The sequence below is a fragment of the Talpa occidentalis genome, unplaced genomic scaffold, assembly GCF_014898055.3.
Source record: "Talpa occidentalis isolate TD23 unplaced genomic scaffold, MPIMG_talOcc4v2.1 talOcc4.4, whole genome shotgun sequence".
In the NCBI taxonomy this organism is placed as follows: domain Eukaryota; kingdom Metazoa; phylum Chordata; class Mammalia; order Eulipotyphla; family Talpidae; genus Talpa; species Talpa occidentalis.
This window is the reverse complement of record NW_023604295.1, coordinates 22,442,475-22,465,788: the sequence shown is the minus strand read 5'-3', so window position 1 is coordinate 22,465,788 and position 23,314 is coordinate 22,442,475. Positions and strand designations below refer to the sequence as shown.

At 36.7% G+C, this 23,314-nt stretch overlaps 1 protein-coding gene and 1 non-coding gene across 4 annotated transcripts in view; both read right to left on the bottom strand.

Annotated features, from left to right (window-relative positions):
• Positions 1-23,314, bottom strand: part of NLGN1 (neuroligin 1) — an 882,121-nt gene that overhangs the window by 248,439 nt on the left and 610,368 nt on the right. The gene's annotated exons all lie outside the window — the stretch shown is intronic.
• Positions 13,737-13,840, bottom strand: LOC119258364 (small nucleolar RNA U13). Its single transcript, XR_005128227.1, has one exon. It is a non-coding gene; the product is annotated as a small nucleolar RNA U13 (small nucleolar RNA).

Here is a 23,314-nt window from a genome sequence, read left to right as displayed (position 1 = left end):
TGAAAGTTCTATCTAAAGTATCACTCTTATTAAATAAACGGCAGGAAACAGAGTCTTCCCTGGAGCTAAGTCTGCATCTGCTGTTCTCAACTTGGGGCTAAGCTATGACCAGAATTTGACTCCAGTTTCTTTGAAACTATAATGGTAAGGACAATGAATTGCAAATCTTCAAGTAGTTGGTTTACCTTAGTAAGATGCTGAGGCAAAGACTGCAGGAAGTCTTATAAAATTCTTCCACTGGATGAGAAATGGTATAAGGAACTTGGTCCAAGCAATTAATGCTTAAAGTGTGAGTCAAGAATAAGTGTTAGGCCTCCCTGGTGGTGCAGGCAGTTGAGCGCAGCGCTGTGAAGCTGTCTGCAGCCTCTGCAGTGTGGGTTCAATTCCCAGCCGGCCAGGGAGATTCCCACATGGTGCAGCAGACCTCTCCTGTGTTGCCCGCTGCTCCTCTCAGCAGTGTATTTCAGTCAGTCTGTCTGTTCTGCTCCCCACTCTGTCTCTGGTGAATCCTCTCACCCTCCCACGCCTCTGGCCTGTACCCAAGCTCTTGTATAAAAATAAATAAATCTTTAAAAAAAAAAGAATAAGCGTTAGAGGATGCATTGATATCTCTGCCAATAGTTCTGTCAGAAGCTACAGGTAAGGGCACATGCCCTTTAAGTAGGAAATAACCTTTTCCTCTGAAGCCAGGGAGAGTTCGTAGTCATTCATACTGGAAAAAAACCAAACAAAAACAAACAAAAAAACCCCCTCAATTTAAGGGACTGAAAATAACTAGAGAAAAGAGCCCCATTAATATGGAATCCTATTTGGTCTAGGGGGTGTCATGGAGCCATCTTCATGAAAGGGGAGGCACCATGTTCCTTACTCCCATTTCGATGCAGTAGCTTTGGACTAAATACTGGGAACTAGGGTTGGTGGAACTGAGTGGCCAGGTGAAGTTTTTTAACAAGAAAAGTGGGCTCTTGAGAGAGGCATGGGGAGACACGTGGAGAAGAAGGGCTTGCTTCCTTTTTGGCGTTGGTTGGACTTGCACAAGAGACTTGGGTGATTTGGAAGAGACACATGGAGGAGAGACATACAGAGACACTTGGAGGACACACATGGGTAAGAGACACATAGGAAGGCTGACAATGGCAGCTGTTTTCTTGAATTGTACTTTGATCTTGCTACTGTGTTCCCAGATTTACCTGGCACCTTTCACCCCTTAAATATGGTGACTAAGATTTGCTGTAGGCTTTCAGGCCTCAGTGGCCCTGGATCAGGGCAACTCTGCTTAACTGGGCATTTACCCACAGGATATGGTAACTTCCAGTGCTTTATTGGGAAACTAATGCCCTTTCTTCTCCTCTATCTCCATGCACACAAATCCTATTAAAGTTCCTTTACTCTATTATGCTTTGTCTTTGTGTGCACAAAGGCCAGATCCCTTTAGAGTATGTAAGTTTGGTGTTTCTGAGGTCCCCCTCAGTTGTGTGCTAATGGCGATATGGCAATGTAGATTCAGAATTCCCTGAGGTGGGCCTCCCTGGTGGCACAAGGGGTTAAGCACTGCACTATGAAGCATGCGCAGCCTCTGCAGCATGAGTTCGATCCCAGGCTGGCCAGGGAGCAACCCACATGGCACAGCAGACCTCTCATGTCTCACCCGCTACTCCCCTCAGCAGTATATTTCAGTCATTCTGCCTGTTCTGCTCCCCACTCTGTCTCTGGTGAATCCTCTCCCCCCCCCCGCATCTCTGGCCTGTACCCCAGCTCTTGTATACATAAATAAATAAATCTTAAAAAAAAAAAATTCCCTGAGGAAGGAGGATAGGTAGGAGTGGCACCTGAGAGGCACAGGACTGTGCCAACTACAAATTCAGCTGCACAGACTAACTGTTCTAGTGGTCTGTGGAAAAAAGGGACCAGGAGAAAATTTGAGAAGTTCTTTGAGCTTTGAGAAAGTTCTCAAGTTACACCTTGAGGACTCTGAGAAGCATTGAATGATGCTGTGAAGAAGTTCTGGTGCTATTTCTATCAAAATGTAAACATTTAAAAGAAATGCCACTTAATTTTATAGTCATAGGCTGGAAAGGTCTGGAAATAGTGAGCACCTGCTTTATGCCATAACATTTGCATAACATAAATGCCAGAACATTTCCTTTCTTGTAGGCCATAAGTTCCTGGGGAGAAGAGATTTTTCTAAGTTTTGTTTACCGTTGTAATTTGTGCTTAGGCTCAATATGAGTTTGGCACAATATGAGCTTCACTGAATATCGCTGAATGTGTCTTACTTTTTTTCACCCTTATGATAACTCTGAAGGGAGGTATTACAGACCAGGAAACAAGACTTGGACAATTTAACAGAACTACAAGGACCACACAGTTTTAGTGAGACATAGAAGCAGAACCAGAGCCTTCACAACTTTTCTCTGTTCACAATTCTCTTCATCACACTGCATAGTCACAACCATTTTGTCACAATAATGGACCCAAGAAACATGAAAAAAAAAAAAAAACTTCGACAATAAATAGAAGTTTATACCCCAAAGCTAGTTTGTATATTGTTTTTACTGTCACTTTTCTGAATTGAAACTCTGAATATAGATACTTTTTTTCCTCTTGAGGGCACCGAGGAAATTAAAATAAATGGGCTACATTCACTAATGTGATATTGGAACCATTTTCCCTCCAGTCAGTTAAAAAATGAAGGCACATTATACAATAAAGCAAAGCAGGATGGCAGAGAGGGGGGGAAGCCAACAAATGCTAAAGCCAATTTATTACTCCAATAAATGTCAGGACAGTAATTGTGTGGGATCTGGATTAATACTGAAAAGAATGGATTTGTGTCATTCTTGAAATACAAATATGAATGCTTTGACCACAGAGTTAATAAAAGTATGTTGTCCACAGTGACTGGTAATTGATGTGAAACAGTTACCTGTACTTTATCCTGAAAATGGCAGACACAAAAGCTTCCACCAATGGGGGCTATTCACACGTAAATTGTGTTAATGGCTTCCTGTTAATGTGTTCTATTTTTATAATGAAAGTCTAGCCAAATTATAGGAGAGATGCTCTCAACTCCTTTACTGCTATCAAATTGAGCAGTAATTGAAGCAGGTAAGAAATCCCTTTTTGACCTTGAAGGCTCAGATTTAGATTTTACCTTCTTGTCCCATCATCAAATTTGAGAGACAAGGTATTAATTTTTCTAGTGCTTTATATTTTATGTGGTAACCTAATGACTCTAAATAAAATGCTTCCAAATGGAAAATGTAATGAATCACCAACAAAACCTCAATTTCATACAGAAACAAGAAATTTTGATGTAATTCAGCAGTACAAGTATTCATTCAACATCCTGACTGCTCTAAAACATTTAAATAATAAGCAATTCAGATGTTAAGTAAAATCTGTCATGAGAGGAATCGTGACTGTATGTAGAATTATCAAATAAGAAAGAAATGTTGTTGTATATGGGATAGATACTATTACCCATAGCTGTCTTAATGGAATTATTCCTGAAGCATTTAAATATTATTTAATTTAATTGAGAAGTTTTTATGGCTAGTGTTTTTAAGTTGTATCGGGGCATAGGAATTCATCCCATACCTCTCTGGGGTCTTCTATTAAATAAGCATTAGACAGATTGATAAAAGAAAAAAGTCAAAAAGATGTTTACTAATAACATATATATCTCCTGCATATATAGGAGAGACCCAGCTTGATGGAGTAACTCACATACTAGGCTTTAGGTATCAACTTAAATAGCTTAGCTAAGACAAGGGGAATTTAGGGTAAGAAAGGAGAAATTCAGGTAAGGGTTTTCCTGGGGATGGCACAACAAACTATAAGTATGAAGATTAAATTCTATTTTCTCTAGGGGAATGAGGTAATGTGAATATGTAGGTCTTCAAGGAAGAAGACCTTACAGAGAAAACATGAAAAGCCAACTTCCACCTAGCATTCAAATGCCCCTTCAATGAAATAAACCTCTTGCCAAAGAAATATATTTTGGGGTAGATTTTTGCTCCCACAAAATTGCAATTTTAAAGAATCATATTTTTTTAAAAAACACTTAGTATTTAGGTTTAACATACTGGAAGGATATTGTCCCTTTATATAACTTCAGTGATTTTTAGGAGAACATGATTTACATACAATTGGCAAATTATAAGCTACATTAGGTAGACCCATTCTCATTTTAAGGGAGCAAATAGCTAATTGTATTCATGCTCATTTGAACTTCACAGACTGAATTGACCTTAAGCATACAAAGTTTGTCTTCAGAGGTATTAATATTTTGATTATAAATAATTTTTTGAAGACATTTTTAAGCCATCCTTAAAGCTGTCATTCCACATTAAAATAATACTCAAAGACATGACACTATTTAGAGTGGAAGTAACTACTGACGACCAAAAAAGTGTCCAAATTCCTTTATGATTCAAATTCTTTTATGATTAAAATCCTTTATGATTCAAATTTTTCTAACCTTAATAGGTGTCCTCTTCATGTAGTATCACCCTCATCTGTGTTCTGGCCTCTCAGTATCCAACAATTCTTAACCTTGTTCCAGCTATACATGCTCTCTGTCTGTGGAATTTTTACTTATTCTTTATACTCCGCTGAGCCATTGACCTAGTTAGAGGAAAAATCCATGCTTGATGTTTTTTTTTACAGATTCTACCCACCATCTCCATTCCACTGAAGAGATGTCAGGCAGAGAGAATTACAATTTTCAGTATTCCATGAACCCGACTTTGTGAATGAAGGAATATTGGAAGCTAGGGGCGGAGTTAAGCAGCCATGCATGCTCTTGTTTTCTTGTTTTTCCATCTTTGACTTGTACCCTGATACTACTTGGGTAGACATGTAGAAGCATTTGGAAGAGACACATGGGTGACAGGTGAGGAACCTGCTCTTGGCTCTTGGGAGAGACAATGGCAGCTGGTATCTTGACCTCATGGTGGATTATGTGCTTTATTTTAGATTTGGAATCTCTTCTTTTGTCTCAGTTCTCTGGGACCTGCTTAGCTACTCCTTGTGGCTCCTGACACAAAAACTTGTAGCAAGTTTTCTGGCCTGAGAAGGCCTACTTTGTACTGAGCCAAGTTAGCTAGACATTTGCCCATGAGAGGATGGATAATTTTCAGAATTTGCTGTTATTTGAAATCCTTTCTTCTCTCTCTCTATGCACACCATTTCTATCAACAATCTTTCATACTAAGAGTCTTCTTCCTTTGTCTTTTCATGAATGGGTGGCTGGACCCCCTTTAGAGTGTGTTCCCCTTAACAATTTAGGGTCACTTGCTATCCCTCACTCAACTGTTAACATCCTCTCAATGAAAAATTCCGTGTCCCCCTTCTGTTGCCTGTTGGAATTAATCACTGCTACTTTTCTCTATTTTCCTATGGAACTCAGCTTACAAATACTAATTTTGTTTTTCACCCTTAACTTAACCTAGATACATACAAATCACTACTTTTACTCTTTTACAGTTAGCTAATAATGTTACACAACTTTTATAGTTAGCTAATAATGTTCCTGAAGAATCAAATTATGTATATTTAGAGGTTAAGAGTGTGGGCTCAGAAGTGAAAAAGAGCAATAGTCATGTCTGAACTCCACCAATTTCTGATTGAGTGAATATGGCAAAATTATGTAACATTTTTAATTCTACTATAAAAAGATATATCTATCTCATAGTTTTGTAAAGATTTAAAGAAATAAGGCCTCTTACAATGCATTTATCATATTACACACATATACATACATATGTATACATATACACATACATATATACACATATGTGTGTGTGTATATATATATATATTATTATATACTTGTGATTTTTTCCACAAGCCTTAATTTTCATATGTTTTCTTCAAATATAAACATTGATATAGCAGTATTAATAAAGAAACTCTTTTTGTAGAGGGACTATAATCCCATTCCACTAACATTAGACTAAGCATGTGACATGACCTCTCCCATGGAATGTGAGCAGTAATGATTTATGCTACATCTGAGCAGAAGCTTCAGGAGAGAGCATGTGGTTCTTTCACTGATCTTTCCCCTGGACTTGGTATTTGTTTTGCAGAAGGAAGAAAAAACATAATAAAAACTAAACCACCACACTTATTGTTGTAAGACCGGAGACTTGGAAGGTTATTATCATAGCATAACTTAGCAAAAGCTGACTGATAGAGAACACTCAGGGGTTCATTCCTAGGACAACTAAACCCTGTTATAAAACTCCATAACAGCTTCCCTACCTCTCCTGCCCCCCTACTCCCCAAAACATACCAAGATTAGTCAAGCTTAGTCTGGGGCAGCAATTCAATGTACTCAATCTACTCACTCTGGAGAACTCAGAAGCTAACAAAATGCCGCACACTTATCCAGCATCATTTTGTTTATGAATATCCACATATGTGTATATGTACACATTGGTATACATATGCCCACTGATACACACATTCTATAATATATATACACATGTATTTTATATATAATTCCAACTGTATCTCCATATATGTACAGCAAGTAGACTTGCCTACTACTTCTATTGTAATGTTGATGAAATTACAATATGAAATCTTGGAAACATGAAAAAAAGTTCTCATTTCATTACATTGAACACTGTTTTGCCCCATACAGCGTGCTAAATACAGAGGACAATGTTAATGAAGACATGTCTTGTTAGCTCTGGTTTCTGTTATTAAAGAGATCACTTCCTAGTTGGAGATATAAATGCACACATAGTTACTTAGAATCTATCCTGAAATATAAAGAAATATGTACTATAAGTAGGGTGAAGTTTGGGGGGTGGTCACAATCACAAAAGATTCAGGAAATGTTTCACAATGAAGTGGTTTTGAGAAGATTGTCGGTTAATGGGAGAAGAGTTGCAGCATTTGAGACTCGAAGAATGGAGTAATGAAAAGCTCAGAATGAAAAAGAATTACATGCCTTGGTTAAAGGACAAGAGACATGTATTCGTTTGCTAGGGCTGCCAAAATGAAATAGTACAGACCAAGCAATTTAAACAACAGAAATGTATTTTCCAGAATACTCTGGATTCTAGACATCCAAGATTAAGAGGTCAGAATGTTTGCTTTCTCCTTGGCTGGCTGATGGCTACCTCCTTAATATGCCCTTGCTTGGTCTTCTATGCCAAGTCATCCATGGTGTATCTATGTGATCCGTCTCTTCTAATGATAAGGTCACCAGTTCTACCAAGTAGGGTCACACACTAATGCACTCATTATATTTATTTACCTCTTTAAAAGCCCCATATCCAAACACAGTCACATTCTGAGATAGTGGCAGTTAGGGGTTCCACATACAGGTTTGGATAAGGAGGAACACCACTTAGTCTATCATAAGTTAAATAGAATAAGGTAGAGGTTGATTGGCAACCAGAAAGAACTAAAAATATGTGACCAGGAGAGGAATACATAATTAGAATATGATTTAAAAAGATCATATTTATGCTTATGGTGTGTAGAACTATGAAAGTTCTAGGCAGAGTTTGTCAAATACAGGCAACTGATAACCTGATTAAAGAGAGTGTCAGTGGAGATGGAAGGATGTGGATACAAGTGGGAAAAAGTATGAAACATAATGAATAAGAAAAATGAAAATATGACTGGTTTTATTGTGTGACTGGATGAATATATACTGATGGCTATAAAAAAGTAAGAGTCTTGAAGAAAGCAGAAATCAAAGTCTTGAAAATAGAAGTACAGTCTAGAGAGTTAGAAAGAGAAACAAGTGAGCTGTGAAGTCAGAGGTAGGAGTTTTTATAAAGTCAGTGAGATCTTTAAAACTGTTTATGGGGCAAATAGGAGCAAATTCTGTAAAAGGGTTATTAGATTTGGCAGCCAGAGAAATATTGATAATGTCATCAAACATTCCAAGAGAACACAGGTGGTTATGAAAGAGGTGGAGAAGGAAGCTTAATAATACAGCCCAGAAGTGTATAAAAACAAGGTCTCAAATATACAAGAAAGTATATTTAAAAAGCTAACCTTGCCAACTATTTTTATCACATAGTATTATACTTAATGTTACATATTTAGTAAGTCAAAGAGCTAGATTTGACCTCAGAATTCTCACTCCAGAATAAACATACATAACTTTTTGTTTGTTTGTTTGTTTCTCTACCTAACTTTACCATGGTGGTAAACAGAAATTCATCTAAGATAGCAAGTGAAATATAAGCGACTTTATATAAACAAGGCTAAGAAAGGTAAGTGTTTGTGTGTGAAGGGATAGAGGGCTCTTTTCTCTGGGATCGGCACAATAGGTTGTGCTGAGGTCTCACCATAAAAGATAAGACAGGAGCAAGTTGATGGAATAAGTAAAGCTTGTGTATTTGGGCTCCGACATAGGAATCACTTCCTAAGGAAAGAATCATATGTATTATATAACAAGGGAATGGTCACTCAACAAATATTTACTGGACATTTATAATGGCCCAGGCACATAAACTGGAAACAAAAGATACAATGGCAAAACATATAAATATGATCCTGGAACTTTGATTTTCCAGCTAGTAACATTCCAGTGGATCATGAGCAATTTGATACAAAAGTATCTATTTGATATCAGAGAACATAGATCATAATAAAACTATCTTCATCATTAAGAGGATATACAGTTCAAGGAAAGTCATTATTCTTGTGATCTCCCAGTTTGTCCATCAATGACAACGAGATCAAATTATAACAGACTATTATGTCCTTGAATAAAGGTACATTAGAGAGGTGAAGCAATAGCAATAAATGAAAATGACATATAATACTATTTAATAAAAAGAAACCATTTTATTTTCATTAGGGAAATATTAATTATTGGATTTGACCCAGAAAGACTTGTTATTTTAAATACATCAAATAATCTTTAGAGTTTTTATCATTTTCTCCAGAAGTAATAAAGCTGTAATTTGTAAAATTAGAAGTTAATTAAATTTAAAAATATTACAGTGAATGATGTTACGATTGAGACTTAACATGAACAGAATTTACGACATTATTATGACTCTCCCAGTAACCATACCTAGTCATACTTTGTCTCCTTTATATATATAGACTTTCAATATTTATTTATTTATTTATAAATGATCTTAAAGATTTTAATAATTACATGGGGTCTATCATTAAACAAATTGGGGAACGTGCGCAACAGTCTATTGATCACATCTAATTCAACTGGAGGGAGTAGAATTGCATGGACAAGGTGGAGCAGTCTCCTGAAGGCACAGTCAGTATGTCAGAGGATGTAGAAAGGGTTAGTTAATGCCATGAGTCAGGGAAATGGCTTAAACGTGTCTTTTCTAGTGATATTTCCATAAATTAAAATTTTGATTTATATTTTTATTTTTTATTTAAATTTTATTTTTATATACCCCATACAATTACAACCCCCTTATTTTGACTCCAATCCCTCCTTTCTCCACCCCCCATTCATAGCAGGAATCTAGAAAACTTAAATAAAGGACCAGGAAAAAGAATAACTATAAGAAAGAAAATATCAAAATCAACAAACAACTATGAACCAGAGACTTTTAATATTTAAACAACACATATTAATATTTTGACTGAGTTGTTCTTTCACCAAAAACACTAAAGTAATTCTGCATTTTGAAATCTTGAAAACCATTCCTTCATTTTAAAGGTAAGTAGAATTATTTTTTTCTATTGCTTATAAATAGGCATCTTTGCATTTTGAAAGTAACAAACTAAACCAAAGGAGTGAAAAGTGATTCACAAACTCATCTAACTTTGTTTCATATAGTTATTCTACTACTAAATTGGGGTAGAAGAATGTCTTGATTTTAACAAAGTTATTTCTTAGGTTTTGGCCAGCTAACGATACAATTTGCAGGTGATAGAAAACATGGAGGAATAGCTGATATGACAAGGGGCTGAATCAAGACTCAAACTTATATTGAAAAGGACTAACAAGCTAATGAGTACTACCTACCAAATGACTGATAATGCAGTAGCTATATTTTTACTTTCAAAAATGATACTGTACAGTTCTCATTTAGAAATCTTTTTTTTAAAGATTTATTTATTCATTGACACAAGAACTGGGGTACAGGCCAGATGCACGGGAGGGTGAGAGGATTCACCAGAGACAGAGTGGGGAAGAGAACAGCCAGACTAAGTGAAAAACACTGCTGAGGGGAGCAGCGGGTGAGCCAGGAGAGGTCTGCCAGGCCATGAGACGGCCGGGATCGAACCATTGCTGCAAAGGCTGCGGAGAGCTTCACAGCGCTGCGCTCAACTGCCTGCGCCACCAGGGGAGGCCCATCGGCAAGAATTCTTGGGATAGTGTTCTGATAGCTTTGGTTAACCATAATTTTAAACAAATAATTCTAAATAATGCTAATAGTGATGTAGTAATAATAAAGTTGAAAGCACTCTCTAGGTGATACAAATTGAGGTATAGCTGACAGATCATAGGAGGTGATCATTAGCTATGGATCTACTTTTTGATTAATTTCTGAGGAATATCATTTAAGTGACACGATGAGCAAATTTTCATCCACAGACACAAAGGAAGGGATTTCAGGATTAAATGTGAATTATTTTTTATCTCATATAAGGTCCCTTCCAGTATTAAGAGTCAAGTATTCCATGTAAAACACACTATTTTAAAGCATGTTTAGATCAGAAGAATTCCATTAAGCACTATACCTATAATCTTTGGTTACATATTACAATTACCTCTAAAATCTGACCTTGCATCAAAATTATTATCTTGACAACAAGTCAAGATAGACAACAAGTCATTTAGGATTTTCAGAATTTATCTTTATTTAAAGAGTCTATTTTCTATCCTTTTTTTTTAAAAAAACAAATACTATCCTTATATTGAAATTTACATAGAAACGTTAGAATTTAAAAATAAATTGTACTCTTACAGGAAAAGTATCTATTAGACTTAAAAAAAAAAATCAAACTTTTTAAGCTAAGCAGGATTTAGAGTATGAAATACAGGGCTGCCAAATATTGTTCATCTATCTGCTAAAAGCTTGATTTTATAATTTAGAGAAGCATTCTCAAATTTTAATGTACATACAATAAATCTGCAGTTCTGGGTTGGAATCTCAAATTATGCATTTCTAGCCAGCCCCTGGGTATTATCCATGCTGCTGGTTCATGGATGACTCATTGACTTGCAAGGATTTAAAGAACTATGCCATGTAAATTATATCAATTATCAAAACCAATTATTTCTAAATGTATCATGTAAAATAAAAGAAGATGTTTGCAAAACAAGAGAATTATTGCAGTTTTCCCTACCTTGCAAGGCCATGCCAATTCTGATGCTAGTCTGAGTACTGTCACAATTGTTCCTTCGAAATTAAATCTTCTCAATTCCCCCACCACAGATCTTGAGATCGCTGCATGCGAGCTCATAAACTGGTGTCTCCTTCAGTCATTGCCACTTCAGTCTCTCTCCTCCTCAATTTCATGCTACCTTCCTTTTGTTTTTCTCCCCTACTCTTTTTTACAGGCCTCTGATGTTGCTAATGACTATTTGTGTCCTCAGAATTCACCTGTCAGAATCTTACTTCCCAAAGTGATGAGACTAGGAGGTGAGGCCTTTGGAAGGCCCTAAGAGTGGACACCTCATGAATGGAATGAGTGCTCTTCAGAGAGTTAAGAGAGAGCTTGCTTCATCTGCTCTGCTCTCTGCCATGTGAGCCTACACCCAGTAGGGGGCCTTTGCCAGAACTCTACCTTGTTGGCACCGTGATCTTGGACACCCATTCTCCCCAAAATCAATTTCTATTGATTATATGCCACCCAGTTTATAATAATTTGTTGTGGTAGCCTGCATGAAGATAAAGGTCTTCTATGTACTTCTCTAATTTCCCTTTACAAAGATATTGATATGTTAGAATAAGTGAATTACCTAAAGACTATCCCAACCTACTGTAAACTCCTAACATATAAAATGACTTCTGCTTACTATCAATGACATGGTTCTGATTCAACAGAGACATGAATGAGGAAAGTTGTAGCAGCAACAGCATCTCCACACACCTCCAGTGCTTTCCAAATTTCTTTCCAGTAAGTGGTGTACAATGACTTCCTCATAGGATAGAAACTTTCACTAGAAATTCACTGTGCCTTTATCACTTGTCTGCTTCTGAGGAACAAAAATCCTAGATTCAATTCATATTTTCCTCTCCCTATTTGTGATTTCATCAAGACCAGTAGTTCTAGATTGTGGTGCCATTAAAATCACTTGGGATACATTAAAAAAAATACTCTTGCGGCCTCCCTGGTGGTATGAGGGGTTAAGACGCAACCTATGAAGCTATGTGCAGTCTCTGCAACATGATTTCATTCCCTGGTTGGCCAGGGAGCCTCCCACATGGCACAGCAGACCTCTCCTGACTCGCCCGCTGCTCCCTTCAGCAGTGTATTTCAGTATATATGTCTGTTCTGCTCCCCACTCTGTCTCTGGTGAATATACTCCCCCCCCATAAACAAACAAACAAACAAACAAATAAATAAATAAATTACTCATTCTTGTCCTGAGTCTCATTGGGTGGGATCTGAACATTGGCATTAAAAAAAAAAAATTGGGGAGGTTTCTCTTCAGATCGTATAAAAAAAAAAATTGGGGGGTGATTCTATTATCTTAATTTATCCCACTTTCTATCCAAACCCCCTAATTTTTATTTCAACAGCATCTTTTTATTCATACTATAGCAAGGTTTTTCAATCCAGTGGTGCAGACATTTGGGATTGGATAATTCTTCATTATGGGGCTATCTTGTACATTATAAGATGTTTAACAACACCCCTGGTCTTTATAACTAGATACCTGTTGCACTCCTCCAGTTAAACACACACAAATGTCTCCAGACACAGTCAAAGTTCCCCTGGCAAGAAAAAATCTTGTTGAAAACCATTGCTTTACTTCAGTATTACCAGTAAATTTCCACCACCACCACATTAGCCATTGCTTTCCATATAGCTCTGCAGAATATCTCATTTAACACTCAGAACAGAATGATTAAATAAATTCATGGTTTACTTATGAGGAAACTGAAGCTTAAGAGGTAGATGAAAAGATAGCACAAAAAAGTCGCCAGAGATTTCAGACTGGAAACTGAGGTATTTAAACTCATATATTTCTGATTCTGACTCTGATGTCTTAGTTCTTTAATCCTACAATGTTTTATTTTATATCATAGATCTTCAATTGTTGGTTTCCTTTCAAAATTATAAGCCTATAGAATGTTATCATTAACAATTTACCCTTAATGATAGGTAGTGAATTAATTTATATCAAATTCAACAATATCTAAAGGTAAGTTTATGCTGTTAATTCAGATATTACCTCCAATGCAGACTTTCTGAACTTTTCAAATGTAATTCACATCTGTTTCTCACTCTGATACTGAGTTATCACTTAACCACTGAATTTCTGTCTCTCTCAATACTTAGCCCCTTTTCTTGTCTTACTGCATCAGTTGGGACTTCCAGTACAAATTTGAAAGGCAGTAGTGAGGAGATACTTCTCTGATTTATTCTTAATCTCAACAGCAAAGGTTCTAGTTTCTCATCATTAAATGTGCTCTTAGTTGCATATATTTTGATATTCTTTGTCAAGTTTTAAAACATGAGTAAATGTTAGAGTTTATCAAATGCTAATTCTGCATCTCTTTGACATAATCACATGATTTTTCTTTCTTTTTATTTATTTTTCACGTCAGAAGGGTAATATGCTGACGTCGTTACAAGGTTTAAGGTAGGCACATCTCACACAGCCGCGTGAACACCCAATCATTATGCTTATGAACCGGAAAAGGATTTGAATTTTCTTTTTTTAAAAAATCTTTTCTTTTTTAAGATTTTATTTATTTATATAAGCACTGGGTACAGTCAGAAGCGCGGGAGGGTGAGAGAATTCACCAGAGCCAGAGCGGGGAACAGAGCAGGCAGACCGACAAAATACATTGCTGAAGGGAGCAGCGGGTGGCAGGAGAGGTCTGCGTGCCATGTGGGACCCTTGCCTGAGACCGGGGATTGAACCGGCACTGCAGAGACTGCAGGCAGCTTCACAGGCCAGCGCTCAACTGCTGTGCTGCCAGGGGAGGCCCTGAATTTTTTTTTTTAACCTATTAGTGTGATGATTACATAATTGATTTTCAAATGTCTCATCAGCCTTGCATACGTGCAATAAATTCTACTTGGTCGTGGTGTATAGTGCTTTTTATAATATTATATTTAATTTGCTAATATTTTGGAGAGGGTATTTGCTTATGTTCATTACTGACTGTAGTCTTCTTGCAATGTCTTTGTCTATTTTTAATGTTATGGTTATGATGGCCTTCTAGAATAGGATAGAAAATATTTTCTAAAATTATAACTTCTGGGCCCCCCTAGTGCCCTGGGATTGAGTCTCAGCACTATCATCACTATGCCCTGATTTTGATCCCTGGCCAGGGAGCTAATCCACCTATAGCACAGCAGATCTCTCTTGTCTTGCCACTGCTCCCCATTCACAGTGTTCTCACTCTGTCTCTGGTGAATTCTCTCAAACTCTGCACCTCTGGCCTACACTCCAGTTCTTCCACATAAATAAATAACTGTTCTTCTGCATAAATAAACAAATCTTTTTAAAAAATTAAATAAAATTATAGCTTCTGAGATTATTGAGAATGAGAACTGTTTCTTACTAGATATTTGACAGGCTTCACCCCAGAGCCTATTGGCATCTTGTGCTTTCTGTTTTGGAAGATTTATTAATTCAATGTCTTTTTTTAATAGATTTTTTTTAAAGATATATTTTTATTTTATGCATACAAGAACTGGGGTGTAAGCCAGAGGTGCAGGTGGTGATAGGATTCCCCAGAGAGAGTGGGGAGCAGAACAGGCAGATCTACTGAAATACACTGCTGAGGGGAGCAGTGGGTGAGACAGGAGAGGTCTGTTGCACCATGTGGGTTGCTCCCTGGCCAGCAGGGGATCGGGATCTGGGATGCTGCAGTGGCTGGTGATAGCTTGATAGTGCTGTCTCTAACCCCTGCGCTATCAGGGAGGCCTTAATTCAATGTCCTAAATAGTTCAATGTCTTAAATAGTTGTAAACCCATTCAGATAGTCTATTCCAATAGACTCTTAACTGTTCTCTCTCTCATTCCTATATATTCCCCTTAAAACCTACACTACATTCTGAATAAAGAAAATATTTTTAAAGTGAGGATTTTTTAACTCACTAAATAGTTATTTCTAATCATTCTCTTTTGATGTTTAAGGATAAATCTGAAAATTTCAACTTTGCAGTTTGAAAGACCATTTTAATTTTGTTCCTATCTGCTTTTCCAACATTATCTTCTATGTAATATATTGGATTTGAGTGCTTTACAATTGTCTTGTGCTGATGAATTCTCAGTACAATTAAATCTTTCATTTAAGCCTGAAAAAATAGAAATGAAGTTTTGAGGGAATGGGGAAGCAAGGGAGACAGCACACTAACTAGAATACTATGCCACAGACACTATACAGGTAGACTTTTACTTATATCACATGGTGTTTGGAAAAGGTCAAGGAAAACCCATTGCTATGAAAAATAACTTAAGTGCTTTGGAAAAGTTCACATTGTTGTTAAGTTAGGTGTGAAGGGATAACAATTAAAGATAGGAAAACATACTTAAAAATTTATAAGTATTTTCTCTCATATTGATCATTAATTTTACTATTTTACTTTACTTACTTTAAAGAAGTAGAGGTTGAAAATATCCAGTCAGGATATTTTATAGGAGAAAGAGAGAGAGAAACAACCTTCAGTGGAGGGGAAACAAAGGAAATTCATTGGTCCTACATCAAAAGATTGACACAATAATACATATTTGCATGTTTAGGAATAACAAAATGTTTAAAGTATTCGTGGAACTGTTTTTAAGATTCTCCGCTTTAATGGGCATTTTAAGATATAGTCATATTAGAAAAGAAAACTTTTGTTATTTCTTCAAGTTAATAACTCTCGAAAGCCAGGATATTACCACATTTTTTTTTTAATAGAGGCATGTTTTATTTATTTATTTGTTCGTTTGTTTGTTCGTTTTTTTGTTTATACATGCACTGGGTACAGTCAGAAGCGCGGGAGGGTGAGAGGATTCACCAGAGCCAGAGCGGGGAGCAGAGCAGGCAGAAGGACCGAAGTACACTGCTGAGGGGAGCAGCGGGCTGCAGGAGAGGTCTGCGTGCCATATGGGACCCTCCTCCGGTGGCCGGGGAGCAGCCGGGGATCGAACCGGCACAGCAGAGGCCGTGGGCAGCTTCGCAACCCAGCGCTCAACCGCTGCGCCACCGGGGAGGCCCTATTACCACATTTTTTAAGATAATTTTTTACTCATGTTTTGTAGATGGCTGTTGTACTTTGAAATGCTTCACTTTATGTACTTACGAGTGATATGTTTTCATTATTCAAAAATGGATTCGGTTCTTTGGAATTAGTTAGATGTCAGTTGAAGCTACTTCTATGAATAAAATAATGATCATGCTGGGTTATAATCAGTTTTGGGTAAAAAGAAGGTATAGCTAGAAAGGAAATTATCTCTTTGTCCTAAAATGTTAAGATTTATTTTTAGGGCCTCCCCGGTGGCGCAGCGGTTGAGCGCTGGGCTGCGAAGCTGCCCGCAGCCTCTGCAGCGCTGGTTCGATCCCCGGCAGCCTGCAAGGATCCCACATGGTGCGCAGACCTCTCCTGCCATGCCCGCTGCTCCCCTCAGCAGTGTACTTCATCAGTCTTCCTGTTCTGCTCCCCGTTTCTGGCTGTGGTGAATTCTCTCACCCTCCCGTGCTTCTGACTGTACCAAGTGCTTGTATAAATAAATCTTTAAAAAAAAAAAGATGTTTTTTTAAAGATTTATTTATTTATACATACAATCACTGGGATACAGGCCAAAGATGCGGGAGGGTGAGAGGATTCACCAGAGACAGAGTGGGGAGCAGAACAGGCAGATGGACAGAAACACACTGCTGAGGGGAGCAGAGAGCGAGACAGGAGAGGTCTGCCACGCCATGTGGGAATCTCCCTGGCCGACATGGAATAGAACCCGCACTACAGAGCCTGTGGACAGCTTCACAGCTCTGTGCTCCACCGGGGAGGCCCGTAAAATATTATCTATGTTAATGTAACACAGATACCCCTTTAGCTTTAGCTCTTGAAAAATCATATTAATTCACTTAATCAATACTTTAAAAATATTTTTCAAACATTATATTCCATGAAACTTCTATAATTTTTATCAACTTACTCTTAGCAATTACTTCCATTTTAACAAGATATATAATTGAAATTATATATCTGGTTATTTACAACTTAGATTCAGAAATGTCAAAGGTAAAATCATCTCCTATAACTCCTCTGATGTTATCTATAACTAATTTAATTTAAATTAAATGAAATTTATCACTAGATTTTTAAAACCTTGCTGGGTAGAAGTTTGGAAAAAAAAGTCATCTAAAAGCAGCTTCTTAAAAACTCCTTGAAATCCTTTTTTAGGGCAGATTGTACTTATGTTCTGGGAAAACTACCAAACAGATTTACTATTATAAGAATATCAAACAGTCACATTCTTCTGAAATGGATATGACCAGTCAGTGGTATCTTTCTGTTCTGTCAAGAAACCAAGGTTAATTGGTGGGACATCTGGAGTTGTACTGCATCTCTGGAGATCATGGCTTTTATAGAGGCAGGTGTCCAAGTACAGAGAAAACATACTCTATGTCTGAAAACTGTGTTGGATTTGTAGAAGTAGGCATGTTTCCTTTTTCTTTATGTACAACTAATGATAGGAGCTTAGGGTCTGAAGCCAGTAGCAGAAGGAACTATTTGCAAGGGAGACCATTAATGGACTGTGTTATGGGTGTTAATGCTTGGAAATCCATCTGATAACATTCATGAAGGAGTTGGAGAGTGCAAGCAAGTGAATAATGTTTCCATCACCTTGGTCCAGAGCCCAGAATCAAACTAATATCTCAGAGGTTGACAGCTTTGAGAGAAGTGGAATCAGCACAACAATTAATTTTCTCCAGGGGAACAGTGGTAGAACATATATTGATAGTATCTCCCTGATGCGAATAAAAATAAGTAAATTCACATACTCTTAGGATTCTATAAACATAGTCTAAAAGTCAATATTTTGGGGACTCTACATAACTGGATTATAGTTGGTTGATAGCCAGTAGACAGGAAAAGGGTAAAATTATCATAATTTGGGCTTTAAACAAAGTGATATCTTTTAACTGATACTCATAATCAAGTGATGCCCAATTTTGCAATTATACTGTACCATTTCTTCTTAATATATTTTAGCCACCTGCTAACAAGAAGTCACAACATCATTAATTATCTCCTCTACTTAGACAATCAAGGTACATGGAAGTTTTTAACCTAAAGATGTAACAGTATGCTTTATGCATGGCTAAATTACATATGAAGGAATGGAAAAGAGGTCTCCAAAGTGGACATATTTTTAATTCAAAAGCAACATGGTAGCAAAGTACTTGATAAGTGAAATATCAAGGGGTGAAGTAAAAGAATGAATGCCTTGGGTTGTCCAGGATATAAAGCCTGCCTGTAGTCCTTACTGTAAGAAAAGCTTACAGTAAGGACTTACACAAGAAAAGCTATATATTTTTGGAGGACATCACTTCCTCTCCATAAAATGTATATTAAAAGAATACCTACCAGGAAGTTTTGCATTTATGAAAATTAGTTTCAGTCATCCTCTGAACTAATGTCAAGTGAAGCTTCATCTATAGAGAAATTTCTACTGATGATATTATGTTACCATTGGAATATTGCTAAAGATCTTGGCTGAATCTTTATTTAATGGGAATAGCAGTGAACAAACTGTATATCTCAGTTTGAGCCCTGGATTCCTTACAACAATGGAGTCCACCTTTAGTATTTCAATTTATTGAGCTATAAAACCTTCTTAAATAAAATTGCTAGGTTACATCAGGACCTTTTAAAATGGAATCATTTGTCTGTTTTGAGCTCTGGTCTAGCAGCTCTTGTGATGCCAGTGTTAGCTAAAGTGCAATGATTGATGACATGATCAGGAGCCTTGGTCAAGTTCACTTACACTCATTGTTCCTCAATTTTCTCAATTGAAAAATGGGGGTGATCATAATATTATCATCCTCATAGGATAGTTATGAAGAAGGACAAGCTTATAAAAGTGTTAAGAACATAGTAAGCATTCTATGAACATTATTAAACTTAGAATCCATTTGCTAAAGAGCTTTAATTGAAGTCGAATTCGGGACTAAGTACTCCACTCTCTTGGTCTCCACTTCACAATTCTTAGCAACTACTGAAATTTTATACATTCCTAAGATTCTATAAATCTTTTAAATTTCACTGCATGAAATGTATAGAAATACTTTTAAAGCATTTGAAAGATGAGGAATTTTAATCAATTAATATGAATTTCCTATGCCTCCTCTATTGGATAACTGATCTCTTGTTTAATAGGATGGAAAAATTATTTCTCAATCATCATCATTTTGCATAAAAATTCCCTGAATCTGTGTTCCAAGGCAATTACCTTTTGATATCATTTATATCTTCTCTACATCCAAAAATGATTTAATGGTTTACTCTAACTTTTTATGACAATGACCTATATTATGAAACTAATGTTTGACAGTATAATAATTACCTTGAGTATAAGATGTCCTCTGATATTTTCAACCCTATTACATCCAAATAAAGAGATAAATATAATGCACTGAATTGATTTCATCACTCATCAACATGTTATAACCTGCTACAAGAAAATATTGCTTATGTAGATTTGCAGCTTATATCACATATTATTAGACTGATATTTGTGAAGAAAGTCCTAGAAAACATTCTAGAGGCCCTATTCCAAACTTACTGACTCAGAAATTCTGTGTGCAAGTCAGAGCAACATGTGTTTTAACAATTCCTCTTGTTTTTTCTGATGAAGTGGGAAGCTTGAGAAGTGCTGATTCAAGAAAACAACATTTCTTTGCTATTACATATACAAAATGAATCTTAAAATAGAAACAGAAATCATTTAAAACATGTAGAACAGCAAGAAAATACTATGTAAATTGTAGAGGCCAAGCACAATCATTGAATAGAAGCAGGAATTAAGTTTTTGACACCATTTGTGATACTAAACTTTTCTTTCAGCTAAAAAAAGAATACTTATAAATATACTAATGCTTAGACTGAAACTACTTGTCTTGGGCATTAAATGCATAGTGATAAAATTTGGGAATAAAAGTCATTAGTATGATCAAAATCAAAACACTAAACAGCCTACCATTAGTTAGGGGCATTTTGGTGCATTTGATATGTTTGCAATAATATTTTCCTTAATTCCTACTTTATTCTAGCAGAAGGTCTTCTGCAGCCATTTTGTGCATTGAGATACCATCTGGGTACATTTGTTTGGGCCAAGAAGAGCCTATTCTAGCTCAAAGGCTTCCTTTCAGGGACTTGGAAGTGGAATTCATTGAGGTTCATTCATTCTCTCTTTGTGCAGCTGTCTTACAACATACAAATTAAGAGACTGAGGAATGACCAAGGTTTCTTCTGTGTGATTTTAAAAGAGAGAAAGCTGACCTATAGAATTAATGGGTAGCTATACAGAAAGAAGCAGAGGGGCCTCCCTTGTGGCGCAAGGCTAATGTTAAGATGCAGCACTGTGAAGCAGTCCACAGCCACCGCAGCACTGATTCAATCCTGGGCCAGGGAGGTGACCCACATGGAGCAGCAGATCTCCTGTATTGCCTGCTGCTCCCCTCAGCAGTGTATTTCAGTCGATTTGCCTGTTGGGTTTCCCACTCTGTCTCTGGTGAATCCTCTCACCACGCCCCAACCTCTGCCTGTACCCAGTTCTTGTATGCATAAATAAAATCTTTTTTTTTTTTTTTTTTTTTTATAGAGGCATGTTTTATTTATTTATTTGTTTGTTTGTTCATTTGTTTCGTTTATACATGCACTGGGTACAGTCAGAAGCACAGGAGGGTGAGAGAATTCACTAGAGCCAGAGCGGGGAGCAGAGCAGGCAGAAGGACCGAAGTACACTGCTGAGGGGAGCAGCGGGCGGCAGGAGAGGTCTGCGCGCCATGTGGGACCCTCCTCTGGTGGCCGGGGAGCAGCCGGGGATCGAACCGGCGCCGCAGAGGCTGCGGGCAGCTTCGCAACCCAGCACTCAACCGCTGCGCCACCAGGGAGGCCCCATAAATAAAATCTTAAGGAAAAAAAAAGAAAGGAGCAGAAAGTTCCATTAGATTCTAAGTCAATGGCTAGCATTCCTTCTTGGGGGATAATGGCATCTGGTCTTTGGATTTCATGACATCTACATAATTTTCTAATGAAACCTCCTTTCACTTGAGGCAGATATGGATTATTTCTCTCATATGCAATCAGATGGGACATAGCAAAGGCTAATTATTAGATAATTTTTGAGAAACTAGGAAAGATGAATTCCTTGGTCCAAGAAAATCCATAAAAGTGAGCATGTAAAGATTGGAAAACAAGCACAAATATTAAAAACTTTCAATGAAAGTCAGGGTTTTTTCCCCACATCTCATAGTTTGTTAAAGTTTGGAGCCCAACTCTTGTAGCTTTTGCCCTTCTCCTTCTGTCTCCTCACTATAAGAGTAAAGTTGCAGACATTTCTTCTGGAAAGCTGTTGATGATGGTCTAGCCTTCTGCTTTGAATTATTGTAATTATTTGACATTTGTAAAATGATCATAGTGTTCCAAAAACTGTTCATTATTTAAAAATCAAAAAATCTTAGTCCCTTTCAGACATAGCACATATCCCCACTTCTAACCTAAAGCCAAGGAATTAGATGCTGATGGAGATAAAGGATTAATGTTGTTGCCTAAGTTTTGCCTGGGTCTTTAATAAACAAAACTTCACTATAAAAGAAACATGAATCACATATGAACCTCAGATTTTGTCATCAGATGTAACAGAACTAAATTTTAATGGGTTTTTAAAATAAAGTCACTGTATTGTTAATCAAGTTTTAGGCTTTTTCTCCAGGTAAATGGAAATTTTCAATCAAAATAAAAATCACTATGTAATACCTACCTGTGTATCTTCTATGTGTTTCACAATTTTATAAGAAAATGTGTAATTTATTTTTCTAATTTATATTATACTTTCCATAAAGCTTAAACATATGTTCATGAAAATCTTAATTATTGGTAAAATGAAGCAAACTCCTATGGCAATCCACTTGCCTTAAACTGATGCACACATATCTTTTACTGTTGAATAATTGAATGGAAAAACTAAGCTACTCTTAGTTGGCCCCTGAACTATATACATCTATATACATTCTGTTTTGAATAAGGCAAAAGTATAATAAAGAAAATGAGTTAACCTGGCACCTGCAACTCCATCTACTGATCAATAGTTATAATAACATTCTTAGGTACACACAGAGACACATCCTCACACATACTAACACACACACACACATTCCTTTTTAACATTTGCCCCAACTACTGGTGTCTTCATTTTATGTTGATAACCCATGTCTGCTCTGAAACAAGGCAAGCAAATCATTGCCCAAGTGCAATCTGCTATTTTGCTACAAATACATTTAGCATAGAATGGGTAACTTAGTGCATGCATGGTATAAATTTTACAAACCAAAAGTATCAACATGAATAAATAAACTGGTGAATTGCCTTGACCAAATACAAGTGAACCCATGAGAATTTAATCTTTAAGATAACATAAGCTCGCATAACACATTTAAGATATTTCTATGAAAATGTTGTATCACTGAATATGGTACCCTGCTGTGTACAGACCACTCATTATGAGAGTGTTAAACAGTGTCTCAGTGACATCAAAATAATGAAAATGACTATAAGGTGTGTCTCTTCTACTTCTTTACATAATTTAACAAGATGCAGGAGGAATGATAAATGATAATGAAGAATCATTTATCCCCCAGGGACTGAATAGCCTCTTGTCCTATTACCCGAAACAATCATTAATTTTAATTACTTTAGATTTGTCACCCACGTGGATAAAATTAAGATCCATTCCAACAAGAGACAAAAAAAATAGAGTAAGATGGCTGTAAACAGATACATCTTCCTGGCTACTTTTTAACAAACAAGCACAAATATTGCTGTATTATTTGGTTTAAGGGTCTATGATAAATTTGTGGGCTTTTACAATGAACAGAACTTTAGACTCTATGTCTCCTGTTCATACATTCTTATCTTCTCTGGAACTATAAAAATGAAAGAATACATTAAAAAC